Below are 11,449 nucleotides of genomic sequence, written 5' to 3'. Positions count from 1 at the left end.
TTACCAAAGTTGGTGGTAGAGGAACAAAACTGATGCTTCCTGTACAGCGCCGCCTTTTGCCACAGGTAGAGTCTATGGCAAAGTTCAGTTAACCCACAGCACTACCCTGCACCCATGGTGTGGGTAATCATCAGTCTGAAAGCAGTTTAGGCCTTTTGACATGATCGGCCCTACCCAATCAGACCCTCAATTCACCTCTACAGAGCAGCAGATGTAATCAGACTTTTGTCCGTTTACTCCCGCCTACCTCCAATCCGGTCCTAAAAATCTGATAAAAAAAATAGAAGGGAGTTCGCCCCCTTCCATCTGGGTGGAGTGGATCAGAGGGCCTATAGAGTAGCCGTGACCTGTCATCCGCCCACTCTGCTCATTGTAGCCCGCAACTGGTTACCAAGTTGCTTAAGTGGCCCTCGCTCTTAAAAAGGTTGGGCACCCCTGCCTTAGAATATCTCCTATTTTATGAGTGACATTAAATAAAACAAAATATTTTATAAAACATTTCATTTTATAATTATATCCTTAGATAATATTTGATGATTTTAAAATCTATCACCAAACAATAAAGGCACACAGATTTACTTTATTACCTTACATCCGGTGCTTTTATTAAATTCTGCCCTTTCACAACATAGGAAAACCTTAATACAATGATTGAAAGAGATGCCAAAACTTCTGCATAGATTCAGCTACATAATGACAAGACAAGTCACATCAAGACAATGACAAGTCATATCAATCACTGGAAAAAATATGTTTAACTGCAGAGCACACAAATCTGAAGCTGAAGGAGCAAAGCTTACATCTTCCTCTGTGCTGGATCAGATATGACTAGCTTACTAAAACTGGTATCACAAAGCACAAAACAGGATAGAGACACAAAGAGACACAAATAACCTCTAAAACTTTGGAAGGACACACTACCACTTTTTTGGAAATATGTTTCAAACACTAGTTGATCTGTGCAGATCCATCTACAATGACTCAGTAAGTAATAATTAATGACCAGTAATGAAAATCGCTTAAAAATAATTTGACGTTCCATAATCCAGTAACGTAGATTTCTATGCAGTAGTTGGTACTGCTTTGCCCCAATCTTCTTTGCTTTTAATCACCACTTCCAGGCATTAATGAAAAGTATATAATGAATACAGGAAAATTAAATAGGTTGGTGCAGCCAGTGATGAACTACGACAATATTTTATCATAGTGCTTAATAAATGCATGCCTTTAGGGTTGGCTTTTTTTTCTAAATTAGGAGTCCTTGAACTTTTTAAACAATAGGCAAGTGTACTGCGAGTAAAAATTACCCCAGTCCTTTGGCCAGCCCTCTGTTCTATTAATGCATCCTACCTACACTTACATAGTTACATAGTAGGTGAGGTTGAAAAAAGACACAAGTCCATCAAGTCCAATCCATGTGTGTAATTATATGTCAGTATTACATTATATATCCCTGTATGTTGCAGTCATTCGGGTGATTATCTAATAGTTTCTTGAAACTATTGATGCTCCCCGCTGAGACCACCGCCTGTGGAAGGGAATTTCACATCCTTGCCGCTCTTTCAGTAAAGAACCGTCTACGTAGTTTAACTACTTCAGCCCCGGACCATTTTGCTGGCCAAAGACCAGACCACTTTTTGCGATTCAGCACTGCTTCACTTTAACTGACAATTGCGCGGTCATGCGACGTGGCTCCCAAACAAAATTTACGTCCTTTTTTTCCCACAAATAGAGCTTTCTTTTGGTGGTATTTGATCACCCCTGCGGCAATTTTGAGCGACAATTTAGAAAAAAATGCATTATTTTTTACTTTTTGTTATAATAAATATCCCCCAAAAATATATAAAAACACGCACATTTTTTCACCTCAGTTTGGGCCGATACATATTGTTCTACATATTTTTGGTAAAAAAAATCGCAATAAGCGATTATTGATTGGTTTGCGCAAAAGTTATAGCGTTTACAAAATAGGGGATAGTTTTATGGCATTTTTATTAATAATTTATTTTTTACTAGTAATGGCGGCGATCAGCGATTTTTATTGTGACTGCGACATTATGGCAGACACATCGGACATTTTTGACACATTTTTGGGACCATTGTCATTTATACAGCAATCACTGCTATATAAATGCAGTGATTCCTGTGTAAATGACACTGGCAGTGAAGGGGTTAACCAGGGGGTGGCAGTGTAGGGGTTAAGTGTTCCTAGGGGTGTGTTACTAACTGTTCTGGGCTGGGCTTTCATTTAGTGAACACTGATCTCTGCTCCAATCACTTGGAGCAGAGATCAGCGTCACTAGTTGCTAGGCAGAACGGGGAGATGCTATTTACAATGGCATCTCTCCGTTCAGCCGCCCCTGAGACAATCGCGGGTATGCTCACGGGGGTCCCGAAAAGCACGCAAGCTCGCCACTGCCGGCGCGCTTGCGATGGCAGGGCAGCAAATTTAAAGGGACGTACAGGTACGCCCATTTGCCTGCCCGTGCCATTCTGCCGATGTACATTGGTGTGCACTGGTCGGGAACTGGTTAAGGTTAATCCTCTTTTCTTCTAATTTTAATGAGTGGCCACAAGTCTTGCTAAACTCCCTTCTTGCGAAAAAGTTTTATTCCTATTGTGGGGTCACCAGTATGGTATTTGTATATTGAAATCATATCCCCTCTCAAGCGTCTCTTCTTGAGAGGGGATATGTTCAGAGAGAATAAGTTTAGTGCTCGCAACCTTTCCTCATAATTAATATCCTCCAGACCCTTTATTAGCTTTGTTACCCTTCTTTGTATTCGCTCCATTTCCAGTACATCCTTCCCAAGGACCGGTGCACAGAACTGGACAGCATACTCTAGGTGCGGTCGGACCAGAATCTTGTAGAGCGGGAGAATTATAATTTTATCTCTGGAGTTGATCTCCTTTTTAATGCATGCCAATGTTCTGTTTGCTTTGTTAGCAGCAGCTTGGCACTGCATGCCATTGCTGAGCCTTTCATCTACTAGGACCCCCAGGTCCCTTTCCATGTTAGATTCCCCCAGAGGTTCTCCCCCCAGTGTATAGATGGCATTCATATTTTTGCCACCCAAATACATTATTTTACATTTTTCTACATTGAACCTCATTTTCCATGTAGTTGCCCACCTTATTCATTTGTTCAGATCTTTTTGCAAGGTTTCCACATCCTGCTCACTCTTCACTGAAGCTTCCCACAGGAGAGTCGCTACATAACGAACGCTATGGCTCAGCCTATAACAGTCCTGGTAACTGGAGCTGCTGGTCAGATTGCCTACTCTCTGCTTTATGGAATTGCTAAAGGTAATGTCTTTGGCAAAGACCAGCAATTGGAGCTTGTTCCCCTGGATATTAAACCTACGATGGGAGTATTGGGAGGAGTTGTAATGGAGCTCCTGGACTGTGCCCTGCCTCTGCTGAAAGATGTCAAAGCTACAGACAAGGAGGAAGAAGCCTTCAAAGACCTGAATGTTGCTGTCCTGGTGGGCTCCATGCCAAGGAGGGAAGGGATGGAAAGAAAAGACCTGCTGAAGGCCAATCTGAAAATCTTTAAATCCCAAGGTGCTGCTCTTGACAAATATGCAAAAAATCTGTGAAGGTGATTGCGGTGGGCAATCCTGCAAACACCAACTGCCTGATTTCAATGAAGTCTGCTTCATCCATCCCTAAAGAGAACTTCAGCCAAAGCTCAGATTGCTAATAGCTTGACAGTAGCAAATGATGATTTTAAGAATGTGATCATCTGGGGAAATCACTCCTCTACCCAGTACACTGATGCTAGTCATGCTGTTGTCCATCTCCAAGGAAAGGATGTGCCAGTGTTTGATGCAGTTAAGGACGCCAGTTGGCTCAAAGGGGAATTAATCTCAGCGTGGCGCTGCTGTTATTGCAGTGAGGAAGTTATGCAATGCTATGTCGGCTGCTAAAGCCATTTGTGATCATATTCACAACATTTGGTTTGGAACCCCAGAGGGGCAATATGTGTCCATGGGTTTCGTTTCAGATGGAAACTTTTATGGTGTTCCTGACAAGCTTGTGTACTCATTCCCTGTTGTATTTAAGAATAAAAGCTGGAAGATAGTTGAAGACCTGAAAATTGATGATTTCTCTCGTGAAAAGATGGATCTAACAGCCAAAGAATACAAATGCACTGAACAAATGAAAACGTTAAAAGTAGTCTTTAAATTTTAGTATCAAGTGCTATTTATGTCTAAAATTGTAAATTCTAGCAAACTCCACTCTGTCACATTTAAGTTGTGTACCTGTGACTAGTTCAAGTCACTGTGTAAATGTTTTTATAACGCAATGCCTATAAAATTATCTCATATCTTTTATGGCCGATCACGTGACCTCCGGCCATGTTCCTCCTCCGATCTAATGGCTACAGAGGGAGGGGCTGAGATCCCTATCTGACATCAAACTGAGAAGTCACATTATCACTGTGTTGGCTGCTTGGCCCCTCCCACTGTAGCCCTTAGATGGGGGAGAAGAACGACCGGAGCTCATGTGACCGCCCATAAAATATATGAGATAAGGTATTTACAGACATCATTTTATAATAACATTTACAGTGTAGGCCAGAGTGATAGAGCAGAGGGGCTGGCAGTAATATTTCTTTACCTTTACTGCCAGCTACTAATAGCAGCAGAAGGGGGGTGGAGATGGCTCACACACAGAAGCTGACAGGCAGGTAGAGAGGGAGAGAGAGGAGAACAGCAGGATGACAGACATGTAAACTGACCATGGTAATCATGGATCAGCAGCCATGAAAAATGTGGTCAGCACACACAGGGGGACACAAGAACAGGCAGGATCATCCATGTTTTTTACAGCTTAAATTGAAACAGATTAGACAGCACAAGCACTGGATCAGGATCTCTTTTTTATTTTTATTTTTCATTTATTTAGGGATAAAACCACTTTAAGGATGCTTCTACCCTTGCTCAAATGCTGATTGCTATTTCAGCTGTTCCCTGTATCCTGCATTCAACTTGTGTGTTTCCTTGTTGCTGACCCAGCTTGCTCCTGACCCAATCTTGGATCCTGTTTCTGACTTGTCACCAGTTTCTGACCCTAGCTCTGTTCCTGACTTCGGCTTTCCTTCTAAAGCTGTACCTTGCTGCCCGCCAGTTGATGACCCTGGCTATTCCTGTGACCACACTTCTGTCTCCAATCCTGGCTTTCCATCCTGCTCAAGTGCCTACCTGGCTGCCTGCTATACCAGTTATGTGCACCACTGAGTGCTCCTTTCTCAAGTCTACTGAGAGTTCTGACAAGCCACATGTCTTGGACCTGCTCTGTAAATGGAGTGCCCCTTTAAACTCGGCTGGACTTTTGAGCACAGATATTGTTCCTGTCCTGATGGTTCACCAGTCTCCATGGGACAGCATCTTTTGCTGCGTGTTCTCCTATGAACATCTGCTGGCACTCATGTCCCTCCTGTCCCTCTGTACCCTCTATTCAACTCTCAGTGGGGCCCAGGCTGGAGATACAAGAGAGGCCAACCTCATAATTTCAGTATCCTTTCAGGTACCTGACAGGAGAGAGGATTGTTATTAAACTGAGGGAGTTAAAGAGTGAGAGCACCTTGGCCTGGATAAATGCCTGCAAGCTGGAGAACATACCAATGGAGATCTGAGCCTGAGACTGGGAGCAAGGACTCCTGGGACAGTGCATCCTCACCCACATCACAGCACGTGCACCACTGCAACAAGGAGACTGGAGCATCCACTTACCTTCTGCTTCCCACCACTGATCACCTGAGGCTTTCAGGGTGAAACCCAGGGGACCCCATTCTACAGCAAGAGGTCACTGCTGCATCCCAGTGACTGGTGAGAGGGCTATTTCCCCATTGTTGATACTGCCAGCAGGAACTAAGCTGCAGAGAGCAGGGCAACAAGTATAGCCAATCCATACTGCACTCATACTGAATTATTTACCATAGTTATTCTAAACGTAGACTGTGCTATACAACCCTATACTGCATTATACTGAACCTTCACCACATCTGGACCCCATCTACCTTGCACCTATGCTGAGACTATGCTATATCTATACTGTATCTATACAGGTTAACTGGGACTGTCATTAAGTGAAAGATGCTCTCAAAGGGCCCCAATGTTAACCGGCTGAATAATATCTCAAAGGACTGCCCTTCCCAAAATAATTATTCTGCAAGTCCCATTTGTCCCCCCCCCCCTCTCCACAAATATCCTCCTTTTATTTTGGACAATGCATACCCAGTTGGTCTAGCACTAGCATCGCCCCCATAAATGCTCTCTGGCATTATAACTCCAGCACTCGGTAGATTAAACTTTCCTACTGCTCACTGCTGCACCTGAGGTAGCCTTGCTACATTTTTGCTCATCTGGGTGCCAAATGTCATCTTATGCTTAGTCCCTACTGTTAACTACTTTGTTTGCGTTATTACTATTGTTAATCATACAATACAAGACATAGCCTTGTTACAGGAATCTCATCTGACGTCCCCTGACTTCCACCGTATGAAAAAGTTGGGGGTAATCACAGTCTTAGGTTCCGACACAGTCAGACCTAAGGCTGGAGTACTCATACTGATCCATAAGAATCCCTTGTGAGGTGTTATCTGTAGACTCTGACACCCAGGGACAATTTCTTACAGCTCACAATTGCCTAGGAAGCAGGGATATCATGACCTCAAATGTATATGCACCTCACAGCCTGGGGAAACAATTCTTCGGAGAACTGTCCACTAGACTGTTAAAGTACCCACACACCTCCCACATGGTTGGAGGTTGTCTTAATCCACATTACACTTGACTGATGATAGATCCACTCCTAAACGTCCTCATAAATGACTTGAAGACTCTAGTCTTACCCATATCTCCTCAACCATGGAATTCCTACCTTAACCAGGAAGCAAGCTCCCGGCTCAGGATCGCTCAGTGCTCCCTCTTGTCCCAAAATTCCCCTGAAAACAGAGAAGAATGGCAGGTAGCCAAACGAGCATATACCGACGCCATTTTCCATAAGTTTGGCAACAAATTAGGCAAGCTCTTAGCAAGGCTCTGCAAAGGCCTTTACCACCCCTCCCATATCACCTCTCTACGAGATACTACAGGCACCATTAAATCCCTACCATAGGAGGTCAAGAAAGTAATGCTTCAATTTTACTCCTCCCTCTACACCTCTGACCCCATAGACAAAGACTTTGCACAAAAGTTCCTCAACAAACCCCATCTCCCAACAATCTCCTCTTCCCAGCTTGGGACTCTAAACGCACCTACATCCATGTCAGAACTTTCTAAAACTATACAACATCTAGCTCCAAGCAAGTTCCCTAGTCCCGGCTGATTCATCAGCAAATTTTTCAAGACACTTCAAAATATAATCAAGCCCACTCTTCGTAAAGTTTACAATGGCATATGGTCAGGGGACCCCTATTTACCCACAGGGAACCAAGCCATCATCAAGTTACTTTAAAAAAAATGTTAAGACAACCTAGAAACTGGCTCTTATAGGCCTATATCGCTCTTAAACCAAGATCCTCTCAAAAATTGCAGCCACCAGACTCGCCAATATTATGCCTTCTCTGATCCACCCTGTGTAGTCTGGCTTTGTAAAAGGGAGAACAGCCACTCTCAATATCCATAAGGTGATGATGGTATTAGAATATGCCAATACCCACCCATGGACGAACCTTGTCATCATCACACAAGATGTGGAGAAAGCCTTCAATAACATCAGTTTTGATTGGCTTACACTAGTCCTGTGTAATGGGTTTCTCTGACCCCTTTAGTCACCTTGTTAAATCGATGTACACTTCTCCCACAACCAGACTGGTGGTTGCAGGTCTCCTCTCTGAAGAATTCTGTCTCTACAAAAAAACAAACAAGGATGCCCCCTCTCACCATTACTCTCCAAACCATAGCCATTGAACCTCTTTCTAAATATATAATGGAAAAAGGTCCCATGCAGGGAATTCATATCAGGGAATTTATATTACTCTCTGCTTTATTTGTAGATGACATGCTCATATTCACCAAAAACTCTACCTGTAACATGATAACTATTAAGGAAACTTTTGACGCCTTTAGACTCCAGCCTCCATATAAATTATAGCAAGTGTGAAATTCTCCCATTAAAGTTGATGTAAACCCACTCTCATCCTTTCTAAACTACTGCAATATTGGTTATCTAGAAGGATATACATGCCTCCTTCATGTATGCTTACCTGTCAAATGTCTCCTCTCTGTCAGCTATGAGACCCAAAAAACTCCAGATTTTGTGGGTGGATCTGTTTTCCAGGGCTCAATGGGTGGAGTCGTGATGTCAGTAAACTTTCTGCCGGACTCTCTGCCCACCTCTACACTCAACATGCATTTTCTCCTGTGTATTTCTTACACTGAACTTCTGCTACGATCACTAACATCCAGTCAAAACACAGAAAAGCCCCCACATGACTTCAGCATGCCAAATCATGCTGTTGTGTGGAGCAGCCAATCCTTGCAGAGCTGCTGAAGAAAGAAGTGGGAAGGAATTAAAAAATAATGCATGTCTCTTAGGCTAGTGCACGAGATATGTAAATCACCTGCCACTCACAGCAAGGGATAGGATCTCTGTTTTTCAAGATTTATCTCACTGAACAATAAAAGAGGATTGCTCAGAGCTGGATTAACTCTTTGTGGGAAGACTGGGCTCAAATGATAGGAAATCTTGTACTCTACATTATGACGCCATATAGGCTTAGACTATTGAATTAACAATGGCCCAACCATTGCTTTACTACACTGAAAATGGAAAGCAGTCTGCTCAGATCTGCAACATAACTTTCTACTGTGGGACACTGCTTTAGTCTGGAGGGAAAGTCGAAAGAGTTTGAACCTCTCCCCTTATATCTAGACATTTACCAATACAAGGCAATCCTATGTTTCCCCCGGGGATGGAAAACAAAGCCTTCTCCATATAGCAAAAACAAGGCCTCACAAAATTTTGGTCCCTATACGACCTAGAAACTGAAACGCCACACGTCTTTTCTGCCATAGCAAACAATTCCCCCTACCTATGTCCCATGCCTTCTACTACTGGCAGTGTGTCAGCTTCATACACACTTCCTGCAGGGATGGAAGTAAGAGATTCCGAACAACAATAACAGACCGCCTACTAGGAGAAGGGTCATACAGTGCCTTGAAAAAGTATTCATACCCCTTGAAATTTTCCACATTTTGTCATGTTACAACCAAAAACGTAAATGTATAATTTTCCTTCCACTTCACAATTATGTGCCACTTTGTGTTGGTCTATCAAATAGAATCCCAATAAAATACATTTACGTTTTTGATTGTAATATGACAAAATGTGGAACATTTCAAGGGGTATGAATACTTTTTCGAGGCACTGTATACCATATAAGACATACATAAACCCCTGATTCACAAGTCACCCCCCCTTTTGCTTCATCATCAGTGGCAAATTGGGGAAAGGACTTCCCTGACACGGAGATCCTAGAAAAAATGCTCCAAGGCTATAACAGGATACTTCATCTGATTCCCAACGAATCATGGAGAGAAACACAAATGAAGATACTTCATCATGCTTACATACCTTTCCTATCAGACAACTCCAACCCCCAATCTGCTTCTTGCCCTCTCTGTTTTCAGACAAAACCCTCTCTAACTCACCGCCTCTGGTCTTGCACATATATCTCATATAATCTTTGGCTACCGAAATAATCATCTCCCCCCACCGTCCTCAACCAATGACAACTTCAGACATAAAGCTTGGATCCTAATATGCCTCTTAGTGGCTTGGAGATATATTCTAAAAAAAAAAAAAACTGATTTCACCCTCCCTCCCTACAAATCAGCACTGACTTTACCCACAAAGCTTCCAGGAAACATTTCTACATGAGTTGGCAGGCATTTATGAACATGACTATGTCCCAGGAGAAACTTGAGACTTTTGAGGGATTTGTCTCATACTTCCAAGGTCTTCAACTACTGTATGACAAAGAGGATATTTTTTAAGAAATCTACCCCCCCTTCCCCTCAGACCCCCCAGGAATAATATCATGAGAGCCAGCCATCTGTTTTCTCATCATATTATCAAGATTGCAAGTAATATTCTAATTGCCAAGCATACTGTATGTTTAGGTATATATCCTGAGATGGACATTTTATAGATTGGCAACTCCTATCCTCATATTGATTAGTGGTTCCAAATTAACCACTTCAGCCCCGGACCAATTGTCAGCCTAAGGACCAGAGGTCTTTTTACAATTTCGCACTGCACTGCTTTAACTGGTCATGCAATGTTGTACCCAAACGAAATTTGCGTCCTTTTCTTCCCACAAATAGAGCTTTCTTTTGATGGTATTTGATTGCCTCTGCAATATTTATTTTTTACGATATAAAAGGAAAAAGACTGCATTTAAAAAAAAAAAAAGATATTTTCTACTTTTTGTTATTTTATTTTTTTTATTTAAATTTTATTGGGTTTTACAGTTAAAAACAAAAAAAAGAAAAAAAAAACAAGCAGGGAGAGTAATGAAAAAAATATGTTACAAATACAAAACAAGCCACCAATGCAATGTATAAAAAAGAGAACAAGCATACAAAACAATTGTTCTTTACAATACAATCAGTGACCTTTTATCTTACTTACTTACTTTCCTTATATTTCCTATCTTCCCTCCTCGCCGCTTTCCCAAAATATACCCTAACCCCCCACCCAACCTCCCCTCATATTTGTTGGCCCTTCCTCCTCAATTTATTCTACTAATACCTGGATGTAGGTTTCAGTCCTTTTGAATGATCTCCATTTTTTCCATACTGCCCAATATTTGTTCATTTGGTTATTCTCCATTTTAACTAAATATTCCATTATGTTAATATGTTCAATTCTCTGCACCCACTCTCTCATAGTGGGTTTTTTGACTTGTGTCCAATTTACCGGTATCAAGGCTTTTGCTGCATTAAGCAAAAAAACTACCAACGTATTAATTTTTTCCTTTATTACTTTTCGTTTGTGAATTACCACTTGTATCCTCTACTCCATAGAACAAACATTTCAACGGACAGCATGGTATTTTTTCTCCGGTTATTATTTCTATATAGGCTAAGATCTCCTGCCAATATAGCTTTATTTCTGGACATGACCAAATGTGAAATGCTGTTCCAGGGGATTTACACTCCCTCCAGCAGTACATAGATCTAGAGGGATCTATTTTGTGCAGTCTAACAGGAGTTAACTGCCATCTCATCATGCACTTGTAGTTAACCTCTCTAGACGTTGTATCTGACACCTGTCTATATACTGACTCCATCATCTGCCTCTCCTCTACTTTGATACCCATGTCCACTTCCCATTTTTCTATTGCTGGTATACCATCTTGTGCCTCAATTTCCGACAGAAATTCATACACTCTTGACATACAATGCCTTACTTTTGCTTTAGAATTACATAATTT

The 11,449-nt window shown here is 41.9% G+C and overlaps 1 pseudogene; it reads left to right on the top strand.

The window, feature by feature from the left end:
• Positions 1–3,212: 3,212 nt before the first annotated feature.
• On the top strand, positions 3,213–4,194 carry LOC143962082 (malate dehydrogenase, cytoplasmic pseudogene; annotated as a pseudogene).
• The last annotated feature ends 7,255 nt before the right edge of the window (positions 4,195–11,449 follow it).

This window comes from Lithobates pipiens, unplaced genomic scaffold (assembly GCF_037356315.1).
Source record: "Lithobates pipiens isolate NorthernLeopardFrog02 unplaced genomic scaffold, aLitPip1_a1.2 Scaffold_8, whole genome shotgun sequence".
NCBI classification, from domain to species: Eukaryota; Metazoa; Chordata; class Amphibia; order Anura; family Ranidae; genus Lithobates; species Lithobates pipiens.
Note: the sequence above shows the minus strand (reverse complement) of the source record. Positions and strands in the feature narration are given on the sequence as shown.